Source organism: Eptatretus burgeri, chromosome 12 (genome assembly GCF_056783735.1).
Source record: "Eptatretus burgeri isolate ZD-2024b chromosome 12, Ebu_testis_v1, whole genome shotgun sequence".
Lineage (NCBI taxonomy): Eukaryota > Metazoa > Chordata > Myxini > Myxiniformes > Myxinidae > Eptatretus > Eptatretus burgeri.
In genome coordinates, this window is record NC_140972.1 from 7864825 (window position 1) to 7879824 (window position 15000).

The following is a 15000-nucleotide window of genomic DNA, read 5'->3' on the forward strand; positions in this document are numbered from 1 at the left end:
TAGTCAAGGCTCGTGGAAGAGCTGGTACGAGTACACTGAACAGATCAGGACAAACGGAGCAGCAGAGTGAAGGTGGAAATGTCAATAGCTGAGCAGAAGGCCAAGATTTGGAGTCAGACCAGCAATGGGTGTGGGGAGGAATAGGGGACTGGAGATGATCCCTGGGGTGGACAAGATTGATTGAGAAGGGAAAACTGGAAATTTGGTAGGAGGAGGGATTAATGGGGCATAAAAAAAGATCATTGTTTTTTTTGGGTTGGGGATGATCTGAGATGACGGTGAACAGTTCACCGCCATCTCAGATCGTCCCCAATCCAAAACTTGGAGGGTAGAATGAGGTAGAGGATGTGAAAGTTGATTCCACAGGTGGGAGAGATGAGGAACAAATGAGTGGATGTGAGCAGTAAAATGGATTTAGGTAGTTTTACCAGAAGAAGGTTTATGGTGGACTTTGCAAACCCCACAGAAACCTTGGGGGGGGGGGGGGCACAAAGGAGGCAGTGGAAGACAAGAGACCACCGACCTGTCTGTGACAAGCCCATTGACTCGGCTTTGGTTGCCACAGCATCAATCTGAATAAGATGAGGCAAGGGGGCTGACCCAGAGGGAAGAGCAGTACTCAAGCTGTGGATGAAGGCCTTGCAGGTGGATTGGAGTTCAGGTGTGCCAAAGGAGTTTGTATGACAGAGGATGCCAATTTTGAAATGTGGTTTGCCCAAGAAAGATTGTGGCTGTTCGTGAGACCCAGAAGTTTGAATGACAACCTCCTCAAGGATTTTTAAGTCAGTAGATTGGTGGTGGGGGAGGGGAGGAGGGTTTGCTCGACGGTCCTTTTGGAGAGTGAGAGTGTGAGATTTGTCAGGATTGAAAGACATATTCCAAGTGTTTGACCAGCTTGTGATTTATTTTTTTTATATATTTTTTTCAAGGTCTGAAGAGAGGGAAGCTGCAGCCTGCCTGAAGGATGAGGGATGTCATGGCAGAGGATGGAAGTCATCAGCAAATAGATGAAGAGGATTTCCCAGAGTCAGTGAGATCATTGATAAAGATCAGGAATAGGACTGAACCCAGAACACTGCCTTGGGGGCACTCCATCCTTGGCAGGGAGGAGGAGATGAAAGGATTTCATTGAGTGCCACACATTGGCTATGTGAGTCAAGGAAATCAGTAAGCCACATGTGGAGCTGGCCTTGGATGCCATAGTTTTTGTGTGGAGAGCAAGGCAAGATGCCAAATTATATCAAAAGCATGAGATGTGTCCAGAGATGGCCCTGAACTCATGTCTAACATTAGGGGCCTCCATCCATTGTTGGGTGAGTGAGTACAAGTAGCATGTCCAAGGTGGAGTGACCCGAGATGAGGTTGTTGGAGAAAAGGAAGGTTTTCAGATCAACTGCGATGATGGATTCCATCACCTTGCTAATGATTGGAAATAAGCTGAAGGTCTAGTTTTGGGGATAAGTTTTTTGCACCATTCTATGTAATTTAGTAATATTTACTGATTTCCAAGCAAATGGAAGATGACCTAGGTCCAAGGCCAAGCAAATAAGAGGGTGAAAATGGCAGAGGATGTGCAAGAGTAGCAGTGCAGGTGTTTTGGAAACGAGCTGATGCATCTGGTCCAGTTGTAGAGTCAAGGGTTGAAAGGACCCTCTCTGCCTTCTCAGGTGAGAATTATTTTTTTCTTTTTGTATTACTTTTTTATGAACCTTGCCTTTCTGTATGGATTTATTCAAACTTTGTTCCATGCTTGCAAATCTGGCTTTAAAGAACTTCCAAAAAATAGAAAACATTTGTTAATGGAATGGAGACAAGAGGTCCATAGCAGTAGTTTTATCATGTAATTCCATAAAATGTTCTTTTGCCACTTTTTAAACACAGCAATTTTATACTTTCACCAAAGTAATGAATTTGGTACCAGGTTTCTTTGGAGAATCCTTGGCTATTGCTGGTCAGACTGGGTGTCCAACAAGCAGTTTCTGAGAGACTCGGATGAGATTTTTTACCTGTAGACCATGAGCATCAGCTACGGCTTATTTTCCTGACGCTGATCCTGCTCACCAGATTCTCTCAGCAAGGGAGCCCCATGAGTGGAGGAGGCCGACAATGCACCTCATGGTTGCAGCAGGTTTATTGGCATCTCGAGGAGATGGTGATGGCCAGATGGAGGTCCTTGGAATACTGGTGGAAAGTGGACGCTATGACATGCTGCTCTGGTGCATGCTCCCTGACCTGCATGGTTATTGACCTCTCTCACAAACACTGGTCCATGAATTATAGTAAGGATGCATTTCCTTGATGTTTACCTTTCTTTCTCCAGATTCTCTGCTACTATATATTTTATAATGTGTACATGATTGTATTTATTGCTGCATGTTTTTGGCTTATTTGCTGAATTGTGAATTGAATAAACAGTTTTTTGTAGGTACTGTTCACTTTTTTGCAAGTGCATCGGGTGTTTGTGACGGATGTTCATTTCCCACTTTATAACCAGGGTTTGTATGCCTCTTGGAAAATCAGAAGATTTAATTATGTAATTTTTTTATTTCATTTTCACAGTTATCATACTAAAATATTCGATTTGGTTGTTACTTATCTGATCTCAACCAAACTTGACAGAAGGACTGAGGGTCACACAACAGAGGTTGTAGCGGCTTCATTGATCCCCCTCCCCAAAGGTGTTTTTCCCAGGCCGCTTTAATAACACTCATGATAATAGTAATGTTATTACAAAACAATATGGGCATGTGGCTAATTGGACGAGCCAAACTATGACTGTGGGCAGTTATGACCGGGTTCCAAGCTGCCCCGCTTTGATACAACCTACTTTTTCTTTGGGTATTTTGCGTCTTACGGGTCTTAGCACTCGGTCTTTCTTTCAACCAAATTATCCCGAGTTGAGTCTCAAATGTTCTACACTTCAAATTTAGACCAGGATACCACTTCACCGATGTCAGAAAAAAAAAAAAAATTATGCTTATTCCCCATGAGAAGTCCTTTCCATGTGCCAAGTTTCAATTTTTTTTCCATAGCGCAGTTTCTGAGGTAGAGGTCCAAAGTTTTTCCAACATGGCTGCCCCATGACGTGATGGAAGATATTGAAAAATATGTGAGATGTAAAAATGAAGAAAGACAATTGTAATAATTATTTTAACTCAATTTTCTTTTGTGGGAAAGCTTCTTTGATTTCTCTATTTAATTACTCTTCTTTATTCCAAATCTTAACAAAAGCTTCTCTCCTCCTAGCGATATATACAAAACTCGAGAAGGCAATGGAACAAGTTCAAACAATAAAATTTAAAACTCTGATGAATGAAGCATTAGAAAGAGAAGATAGAACTCTTTGGAGTAATCGAGATGGAATTTGTATTTATATTGATGATACTCTTAAAGATGTGAATATTGGGTTCGTAATCCTGAAGGAAATTCATAAATCAGGAGAAATGTTTTTTTTGTTCAATCTTCATCAACAGTCATTTCAAAATAACCGTAACTGTTGAAAAAACAATATCTGATTGTTGGCACAAAGAAATATATAGATATAGATGGTGTTTCATCAAGATTCTTTTTTCCTAAATAAATGAGTCATTCTGCAGCTGAAGATTATGATAATGGTGATAATATCTCTGTTCGAATAGAAGACAGTTATGATACTGAGAGTTTGTGTTCAAACGATGATTATGAAAGCACTGATTATAGTGAAGATGAATTTTATTTTCAGTGAAAACATATGCTGAATCCAAACAATATATTGAACCTCTTAAATTCCCTGATATTACATATAATTGTCCTGCATGTGGTAGAGTGGGATTAAACAGTCAAAAGCCTATTAACAATGTCTATTTTGTAATTATCTTCTAAATAATGATTAAAAAATATGAAAAGGAACATAACTTTCAAAATTACACCAAAAATGAATTGCTCTACCAGATTATAAGGAAAAATGAATATTAATTTTTCTGATGAAAAACATTTATTTAAAGAAGATTTTCACATAAATAGTGGTGTTTATGATGTTGAGGGACACTCCTTTCCTTACAACAGAAGAGATTCATAAAATTTGGGTCATGGTTCAAGGATTGATGTTAATTATTATTCATGATTATCATTTTCAGGGAAATACCAACACAAGATATTGTATAAATACAATAATGGATTATCTTGAAATTAAACCTGAACTCAGGATAAAACAGTGTTTAAAAAAAGCCTGTAAAAATTTTATTCTTTCTTCAACCAATAACCTGTTTTCCAAATATATAAATGAATGATGTTTTTTTACCTTTTTGGGAAACTAAGGTAAAATTTATCAATCATAAAAATATATCAAACCCATTAAGTTGCTTAATAGGTGCTTCAAATGGATGTGGAAAAACCTGCTTGCTTTTAAAGATGCTCCTTCGTCCCAACTTTTTAGATTATGATAATTTAATAATTTTCAAAAAGTCAAGTTTTCACCCCGAGTATCAATTACGATCACAAGGTTTTAATGCGGGTCTTCAAAAAGAAGACAATTGGTTTACTTATTTTTATTATCTGTTCTCTTCACCCTCTCATTTGCTCAAAGTCATCAGCCATCTCCTTGGAAATCAGCAAACATTACCACTTTGCATAAAAAAGTGAAAAAACAGATCCCTGCAACAGCAGACCAGCTTTCTCCCAACCATCAACAAGGTTATGGAGTCCATCATCGCTTCAGACATGAAATCCTTCCTCTTCCCCAATGGCTTGATTTCAATTACGATATTTTATTTTATTATACTTATGACAATCCCACTTAAAGGACAAGGTGCCACAGACTTCCATGTAAAAACCCCAGAAAAGAAAAGGGAAAACTGGGCCCTTAAGCCTTTAATGTTTCTCGGAGCTTGGAAGACCGAAGGAGCTCCGCGAGGCCGTGCAGGTTATCTGCCACCCTCATGGTGACTCACTAGGGCCTAGTTCGGCGACCCTCGGTGTCTGCCTGCACTCCTCTGGACTCCACCAGTGCCTTCAACGGCAATCCGGCTGGCGACTCCTCTCCGGCTTCTACTCGACCAACTCCTCTTTCCAATTCCACTCACCCAGCACTCTCCACACCGACTCGTCAAAAGCCCTCTCACTCAACGTTCCAACGCGGCCCTTTATCGCCCGGGGCGCTCGCGGGAAAATTCCCGGAGAGTTCTCGGGTTTTCATACATTTAGTAACTGTCACTTCTGTTTACTCGTTTTGAGGGATATCGGGGCGGGAGTTGTTGAGTTGTTCTCTCTTCAGAGTATTGTGTTATTCTCAACCGTTGCTTTTGTTTGTGGAGGAGGGCTGGTGTGTTGTGGAGATTGAAGAGGTTGTTGAGATGTCGTTAGCGCTGTGGTGGGGATGGCGTGGTTGTCAAGATGTCGTTGTGGTGGTGGAGGTGGCATGGGTGTAGTGGTGTCGTTGAAGAGATGCTGTTTGTTTGAAAGAGATGTTGGTGGTTGTGGAGAAGATGGTGAGGAGATGTTTAAAATTAAGATAGAAAAGAATAATAGTACCTCAAGATTCACAGCCTGGCACACGAATAATTCCCTTTCGACATTGGTGGGGAAATCTAATCTGGACACACACTTATCGACATAACTGATCTTCGGGGAACCTGAATGGTGTTCTGTGAATTTACACAACTGTAACAATACAAAATTACATGTGAATCGACAACATAAAATTACCTGTGAAACGACAACAAATAAAATTACCTGTGAAACAACAACATATAAAATTAGGTGTGAAACGACAGCATGTAAAATTACCTGTGAAACGACAACACATAAAATTACCTGTGAAACGACAACACATAAAATTACCTGTGAAACGACAACATAAAACATTACCTGTGAAACGACTACATATACAATTACCTGTGAAACGACAACATATAAAATTACCTGTGAAACGACAACACATAAAATTACCTGTGAAATGACAACACATAAAATTACCTGTGAAACGAAAACACATAAAATTACCTGTGAAACGACAACACATAAAATTACCTGTGAAACGACAACACATAAAATGACCTGTGAAACGACAACACATAAAATTGCCTGTGAAACGACAACACGTAAAATTACTTGTGAAACGACAGCATATAAAATTACCTGTGAAACGAAAACATATAAAATTACCTGTGAAACGACAACATATAAAATTACCTGTGAAACGACAACACATAAAATTACCTGTGAAACGACAACATCTAAAATTACCTGTGAAAGGACAACACATAAAATTACCTGTACGATAATGAATTACTTTACAAGATTGATTAGAGAAATGAATGTAAAGTATGAGGGTAATAACACCTTTCCTTACAAGGGAAGAAACTGAACGTATAAGAGAAATGTTCAAAGGATTGTTGTTATATATTATTCATGGATGTAATTTTCAGGGAAATATCAACACAAGATATTGTATAAATAAAATAATGGATTATCTTGAAATTAAACCTGAACTTAGGATAAAATATAGAGTTTCTAAAAAAGCCAATAATAAATTAAATAACCTGTTTTCCAAATATATAAATGAATGATTTTTTACCCATTTGGGAAAATAAGATAAAATTTAACAACCATAAAAATCTCCCAAATTCATTAAGATGTCTAATAGTTGGTTCAAGTGGATGTGGAAAAACCTGCTTACTTTTAAAAATGCTCCTCACTCCCAACTTTTTAGATTATGATAATTTAATAATTTTCACAAAGTCGAGTTTTCAACCATCAACTACTCTCACAAGGTTTTAATGCTGGTCTTCAAAAAGAAGATATAATCGGTTTATTTAAATGTCAAAAAAACCTAAATGATTATAACATTGAAGATATAATTCAACTATTTTGTGATACACAGAGATGTAAAAAGAAATCAAATCCTATAACTTGTATTCTTAGTGATAATACGGATGATATACCGTCTCCCCAAGATTTGGATAAATCAAAAAAGAACCTCGTTATCTTTGATGATTGTGTTAATGAGAGAAACCAAACGGTAATGGACAGCTACTACACAAGAGGGAGACATTCTTCTTGTAATTGTATTTATCTTAGTCAATCGTACTTTCAACTTCCTCGTCGTTCCATCAGAAACAATGCTAATACTTTTATTTTATTCAAGTTAAATTCAATAGATATCAATAATTTTTGGAGAGATAATTGTTCTACATTATGTAGTAAAAAGAAATTTGAGGATTACATGAAGCACACGACTAAAAAATATAAATATATTGTTGTGAAACAAGATGAGATATTAAGGGATATATTTTTTGTTTTATAAACAATTACATATATAAATGACAACTATTATTGTAAATCTTATGGGTAAATCTGCTTCTGGAAAAAACTTTCATAAATCAAGGTTCTTGTGTAGTACAAATGCGAATATTGTAAATTTACTTGAAAAACACCCCGTGATACGCATTGTATCAACAACAACTAGAGCAATAAGACCTGGAGAAGTAAAAGGTGAAGATTATCACTATATTTCAGTGGAGGAACATATGCGATTGAGGAATGAAGGTCAAATGTTTGAGGAGGTTTCTCTTGGTACAACAAAATATTCACATTGTAAGAGTGAGTTAAGGAAACTAAAATCTGGTGGTGTTGGGTTATTAGAAACTAATCCAGAAGGAACGAGACAAATTATTAAACATCTGAGTGGAGTGAAGATTTTATCATTCGGTTTTGATGTTGATGAAGAAACTCAACGCAAACGTATGAAAAGCAGAGATGCAAGTATTAGTGAAGAAGAAATTACAACTCGCATTAATGTTAATAAAGAATTTGATGAAATATTTAAAGAAAAGGATTTATTTGAACACATCTACTTGAATGATGAAGAAAAGGAAAATTTCCCTGTTGATCTTTACAATTCATTAAATTATATTTTACAATAAATAAATGGATGCAAAAGAAAGAGCAAGAACATTTAAGGAACATCAAGAGTTGGTTTCAAAAGTTGTAAAACAACAGGAAGACATAAAGAAGAAACGCAGACAGAAACTAACGGGCGAAGAAGCATTTGAAAGAAAACAAGAGAAATTTTTTAAACCACTTTTAAAAACTTCCCAAGAAAAAATGAAAGATGTTTCCACAGTTCCCACAGTAGAATATACTCCTAAAAACTTCAAATGTTAAAAGATTTTGATCAAATGACGGAGGAAGAATTAGAGCATTTAGGAGAATTAGAATATGATGATGAAGGTTTATTTCAACAACTGGAAGAGATTAATCGACCCCCTGATTATATTGTGAATGCTCTTCAAAACAATGAATATTCAGCGGATTCAAAAACCAAAGCAGGACTCATTCCAACAGAACAATCAGCAATATTTCATCTTGTTCAAGAAAAGGTATTGATATTTAATGATGAATTAAGGTTCTTGGGTTCTGCTCAACCCCCTGTTAAACTAACTCCGAGATTAATGTTTCTTCTCACAAAAGATGGAAGACAAGGTTCAACTGTGAGGGATGAATCAAAGTATATTGATAAACCATTGGATATGGAAAATAATGATGATAGAGTATATATTGATCTGCTGAACACTCTAAATTATAAGGTTATTCCTTCTGGTAAAAGTAGGAAGAATGAGAAGGAGAAACACATTATTCAGGCTTTAAGTATCCTTGGTTCAGGTGTTAGTTTTCTTCCAAATGACCCATCGCAATTAGTTAATAGACTGTTATTGTTGTTAGGCAGTAAGAAGGCTGGAAATAACAATTGTTTTAATGAAGCATCAGCCATTTTAGACCAGTTGATGAACATGAAAATAATTAATAAATATCAATATAAAGACATTTTATCTCATATTAAATAAGATGAGAAGCACAATCCTTAGTTTCAATTTCACAACAAGCGACCACACATCTTCATTCCCATACCCACTACAACTTGACACAACAAAAGAATATGAGGCATCTTTATTGTCCATGGAAACTTATAATACCTTATTTAATATAAGCGAGAAAAATGACAAGTTTAGTTATAATCCGGGAAGTGGATACAAAACGATAACAGTCTCACCCGGAGCATATGAGATTTCTCAAATATCTTCCGAAATTGCTCGTCTTATGAAAGAACAGGGTGATGAACCAAAAAATATTGTTATAGACATTCAAAAACATACTTCAAAATCAACGATTAAAGTTAAAAATAACTACAAGGTTGATTTCACAATTGATAATTCATTTAGAGAGTTATTGGGTTTCTCCTCAAAAAAACATGACCTCCTTCACCTTCAGAGACGGAGGTGGTATAGCTGTCCCTCTTATCTGCTGAGTATTTACCTTGAGGGCTAACCGCAAAGCTGGGTTAAGCAATTGGTTCACAGTCTCTCTGTCTACATATGTCAGTCTATGATCGAGGAACGACTCAATTTCAATGGAATATTATATTTTGAACACTGCAGAACATGAGCCTATAGTTTTGTAGTACTTTGGCTCTCTTCCTATCTAATTTCTTTTTCATCCGACAAAATTAATAGCCCCAACTGGGACAGATGCGAGTCTCTTGATCGAGGGCGGTTGTAGGGCGGTTGGTTGTAGTCCGGCAGCATTAGGTGATAAGGAGAGTCTTAAGGGTCTTAAAAGGGACGAAAAAGGACAAATAGGACTGTCTCCTCTCTGACACCCACCCCCACTCTCTGTCCTCCCCTCCCCCATTTCTTTCCCATTCCTTAAAACAAGAGGATATTGATGGCATTTGAGGTCATAATGTCAACATAGGCCAAAAGATAACAAATTTTTAAATTTCTAAAATCCTCAATTTTCATACGATTGACTAGAAATTTGAAGAGTTGCATATTTAGTCATTGAATTCAACCACCAATTACTTTTTGAGGTCAACATAGACCAAAAGGTCAACGTAAGCCAAAGGTCAACCTAAGCCAAAGGTCAACAACCGAGGTAAGATTTCTAAAATCCTCAATTTTCTTCCGATTGACTTGAAATTTGAAGAGGATTTCTATTTTTCATGTCACTGAATTCACTAATTATTTTTGAGGTAATCTTTGGCCAAAAGGTCAACATAGGCCAAATATATAAAATTGTCAATTTTCATCCATTGGACTTGAAATTTGAAGATTTGTGTATTTTGTCAATTAATTCAGCCACCAATTATTTTTTAAGGTCAAATTTGTTTTATGGATTTCGTAAGTATCGTGTTAATGCATGACATCTTGTTTGTTTGTTTTCCCACAAAGAACATGAGTGTTTTTCTCTGCAACAGCTTGTCGGATTGACACAAAATTTTCACCATAGGAGTGACTACTCATGTAGAATGTTTTAATAATTATGACGTCAGAGGTCACGCGGTGTGGCAGCCATGTTGGAAAAAATAAAAAAGCTTTGGACCTCTGTGTCTCTGAAACCGCACCATGGAAATATTTGAAACTTGGCACGTAGCAAAAACTCCACAGGGGAAAATAGTGTGATTATTTTTCATGATGTCATATGTGCCTTTGTTATGACATCATAATTGCATTCATGGAATGCTCCAGCTGATCAGTATGAAAAATTTTGAGGGTAATCTAGGGATAAATTGGTCAACAGAAAAATATTGATTCCGTCACCAGTCACGTGGTTTGGCAGCCATATTGTTTAAAATAAAACAAAAAAAAAAACTTCAAAATCTTCTTCACTGAAACGGCTGAACAGATCGAAGGGAAACTTCACATACATGTTCCCCAAGCCTTGTGGATACTCATGTTCATGAATAATTGATGGATCACAGCCATATTGGATAGAGCAAAAATCTTTTAAAAAATTATTTCTCTTGTAACGCTTCATCAATCGAAGTGAAACTTCACAATTATGATCTCGCAGTGACGTGGAATAGGAGGTCTGTCTAAAAAGTAACGGGACTGACTTCACATAAATTTTATTCCAAAAAATATATTGAAATCACAGCTTGTCACCTTAAAAATCGTTTCCCTCCAGTCTCACACACTTTCCCATCATCCTCTTCTTCCACGCTTCGATGCTTCTGGAATCCTCCGGAGCTCCGGCGTCACGGCCCTTTTGAGGGCCTCCACATCAGGAAATCTGGTCCCCTTGATCATCCCCTTGAGCTTGGGGAATAGGAAAAAATCACAAGGGGCCAAGTCTGGCGAATGTGGGGGTTGCTCCAGAGTTGGCACTTTCCTCTCTGCCAGAAACTGTCGGATGCTCAGGGCTCTGTGATCAGGGGCGTTGTGATGGTGGAGCACCCAGGCGTTGTTCTCCCACAGATCCCTCCTCTTGTCCCGGACTGATCTCATGAGGCACCAGAGGATCTCCTTGTACATGTATTGATTCACTGTTTGACCCTGTGGTGGAAACTCGAAGTGGACGATGCCCTTCATGTCAAAAAACGTGATGAGCATCACCTTAACCTTCGACTTCGACATCTTTGCTTTCTTTGGTGTTGGTGATGCTGGACTTTTCCACTGATGACTCTGCCGTTTGGTCTCGGGATCGTATTTGAATATCCATGATTCATCGCCAGTAATGACTCTCCCGAGCAGGTCTGGATCGTCCTCGAGGCGCTCGATAATGTCTTGACAGACAGTGACTGCCGTTTCTGGTCCTCGGACAACAGCTTGAGGACCATCTTTGCGCACACCTTGCGCATTTCGAGATTTTCAGTGATGATGCTCCAGTGTCCTTGTTGATGGAAAGTTCCTCGGCAATCATCCACACCGTGAGTGGACGATCTGCGCGCACCATCTGCTTCACACGCTCGATGGTGTCCGCCGTTCTGCTCGTTGAAGGTCTTCCAGACCGTGGATAGTCTTCAACCTCCTCCCGTCCCTGTTGCGAAAGACTGTGATGCAATGTGTTCATTCAAGTTGTGTCAGTGAAGCACACAGCAGGCTCAGTCCCGTTACTTTTTAGACGGACCTCGTACACGTTTTAAATTTCAACCTGATCAGACGCATGGTTTGGCAGCCAGGATTATTTCATATTTTTGATACAGGGTCTTTAAAAAAAAATTTTATATGGCGTACTTGGCTGTGCTGGATGGTTTTGAGAATGGAGGAGTCGTAGCTGAAACCCAAATCCTATCTCGGTTCCTCCTGATGACTTCATCTTTGCTTTTTGCTTATTCAGGTTCCTTGTGATTACTCCAATGCAGTATTGTACCGATTTGGTCTTCCGTTTGATTTGAATTGAATTTATTTTCATCCCATTCGGAACTAAATTGAATAATAATAAACACCATGGGTCAGCGTCAATGACCGATTAAAGCAGGGTTGCATCAAAGCAGGATGTCTTGGTACCCGGTAATCACTACCAGCAGTTATAGTTATGTCTATTATTAATTACGTAACACACCAGTACACAAACACCACACAAACAAAAGTCCTGGTGAGAGTCTGCAATCTCTGATTGCTCTTATTCTTGTTGTGTTGTTTTTGTTCTTGTCACAATTATGCTTCTTTGTTAGAAATTATACTATTACTTATTTGAATAGTATTAATTTACACGTAACGATTGCAATTAAGTGTTTTTTAAATAACTGGTCAAGTGTATTTTATATTACCAGCATATCTTGTAATTAAAAAAAAAAAAATTACATTGCAAACTTGACTTTTAAGTCTTTGTCTCATTTGAATAAACCGAAATTGAATTGATATTGTCGGGGGGGGGGGGGGCTTGATGGATGTGTTGAAATCTGCATGATGGATGTGTTGAAATTCATCATTCACACGTCCAGCAAGCTGAAACAATGGATGACCCACTCTGACCTTGAAATCTTACAATGCGTGAGAACAGGATTTCATAATGTCGAAAAGGTCAATAAACTGTCATCCCAGTGTTTCACAGGCAGGTGAATCATGCATTTTAGTGCCGCCCCTCAGCTGGACGTAAGACTGCGAGTCCCGTCTGCCGTCGCTAGTTGGTGACGTCAAAGATCCCATTGTGTTCTTCACAAAGAGTAGGAGAGCTATCGCCGGCAGCATGAACAAATTACAAATAGTGGGGCAACTTCACATAACAATTGTGCATTTTGTGAGGAAAGCACCAAATTTGGCACACCAGTAGGCTATCATATTATGAACAGATTTGGATATTGGGCCATCTCAAAATTTTTGATGGCAGTGGAAAATGGCTGCCACAGCCATCAACGGCTGAATTTAAGATGGTCCAACATCCAAATCTGTTCATAATATGATAGGCTACTTGTGTGCCAAATTTGGTGCTTTCCTCACAAAATGCACAATTGGTATGCTATATTTAGCTAAGTTGCCCCACTAAAATTCCTGTCCTAACCTTAATCAGACATCAGGCCTGGCCAACCGGTTCGTGAAAGACTTGAGCCAAACTTGCTAATCCCAAAAGAACGTGAGAGTAATCGTGGCCGTTGAGTAGGAGAAGAGGAAGAGGAAGAGGAAGAAGAAGAAGGAGTAGGAGTGTTTTCTGACTTCCAAGCAGATGGAAGATGTCTTTGGGCAAATGAAAGGGTGAATACAGCAGAATGCTGGTGAAGTTATTAATTATATATTATTGGACCTAATCAATTCATCCTTGTCACACACCCAAACTCTCCACCAAATTTCGTCCTCATCCGTCCACAACTGTTTGAGATATCCTGTTCACACACAAATAGTCAGACAGACAAGACAGGGGTGAACACAACCTCCATCCACCTTCAGCAGTGGAGGTAAAAAGTACAGAATCAAGAAATAAAAACATTATAAGATGAAAAAAATCATTTCATATCAAGAAGGGAGTTCATAGAAAACCTTACCCCATGCAGTGTTAAGTAAATAATTAAATTGAAATAACATAATGATTTTAAAGGTTAGAGAAAAAACATTAAAATAATTCAACCTTGTAATATCGACCCATATGTCTCTGTCCACATTGTCTTTGCTTATTCTAACTTTGACCCAACACCTCAAGACCATTTAACCTCAATATATAATCTGTACATATGTATCATGGTACATGTACTTCATTTAGTTCAAATACCTACCTCAATAACATTTTTACCTGGCATGACCTCTGACCTCTTGATGTTAAAAATCTAAGCAGTTCATCTTTGCATTATAATATAGACTTATATCAAGTTTGGTCAAAATCCCATCACTGGTTCACAAGTTAGCATTACAGAATTTCTACCTGATGGGATCTCTGACCGATCGACCCCATAATCTAATGGGTTCATCTTTACATCATTATACATACTCGTATCAAGTTTGACTGAGATCCCTTTAGCCGTTCTTAAGTTATCGAGGAAACGAAAACCTATCACAGACGCATGGACAGACGGACAACCCAAAAACACAATGCCTCTGGTGACTCGTCAGCAAAGGCATAAATACCCGAAAGTTTACCACTGTCGAAGCAGTCTTGTACAGTACCTTATTGAACATGTCCAAGTATTGTAAAACTGGATATTTTTCGAAGTCTTATGAAGGCGATTTGTGTTTTACAGTGTTCGAGTATATAATGAAATTTCAATGAACTGAGATGACTCGTGAACCCGTTGTGACAGCGGTTGATGAAAAAAATCATTTCAAGAAAAAAAAAAAGATAGCTCGAGTGAACTATACCGCTGAGGTTGTTTGCATTGATCAAATTCTCCAGAAGAGTACTTGACTGAATCAGAAATTTATTTTTTATCAACAGGATCAACAATCGATATATTAATACAGAAGGACCAATTTTGTGCTCCTCCTAGCGGTCGCGTCACGTTTTTCTCGGTACTGTGACCTGGACTGAAAGAGATTTCGTACCTATAAGAGTGCATCGCACATAGTGGCAATAGTCAACTTTCAACTCTGAAGCAGAATAAACACTTTTTGGTTTACATTCGTTTACATGGCGACGTGTGACGTCACCACTGAGGCGTAAGGACGTCATGACGTCATCGGTCATTCGCTGACGTCATTACGTCTGTCGTCGACACATTAACAAGGCGCAAGGACAAACATTTCATAGAGTGGGAATATACTTACCATCTCCAGTTTTTTCGCATGAACAACTGTACGTCGCGTTCTCGAGAGCCAG

General features: G+C 38.2%; 1 protein-coding gene across 7 annotated transcripts in view; it reads left to right on the forward strand.

Annotated features, from left to right (window-relative positions):
- The window catches only part of LOC147015035 (E3 SUMO-protein ligase PIAS2-like), a 297048-nt gene extending 294624 nt beyond the window's left edge, over positions 1-2424 (forward strand). For all 7 annotated transcript variants that reach the window (XM_085849372.1, XM_085849367.1, XM_085849368.1 and 4 more), the window contains one exon: positions 1-2424. This exon is cut by the window's left edge. The gene's annotated coding sequence lies outside the window, so the exon portion shown is untranslated.
- The last annotated feature ends 12576 nt before the right edge of the window (positions 2425-15000 follow it).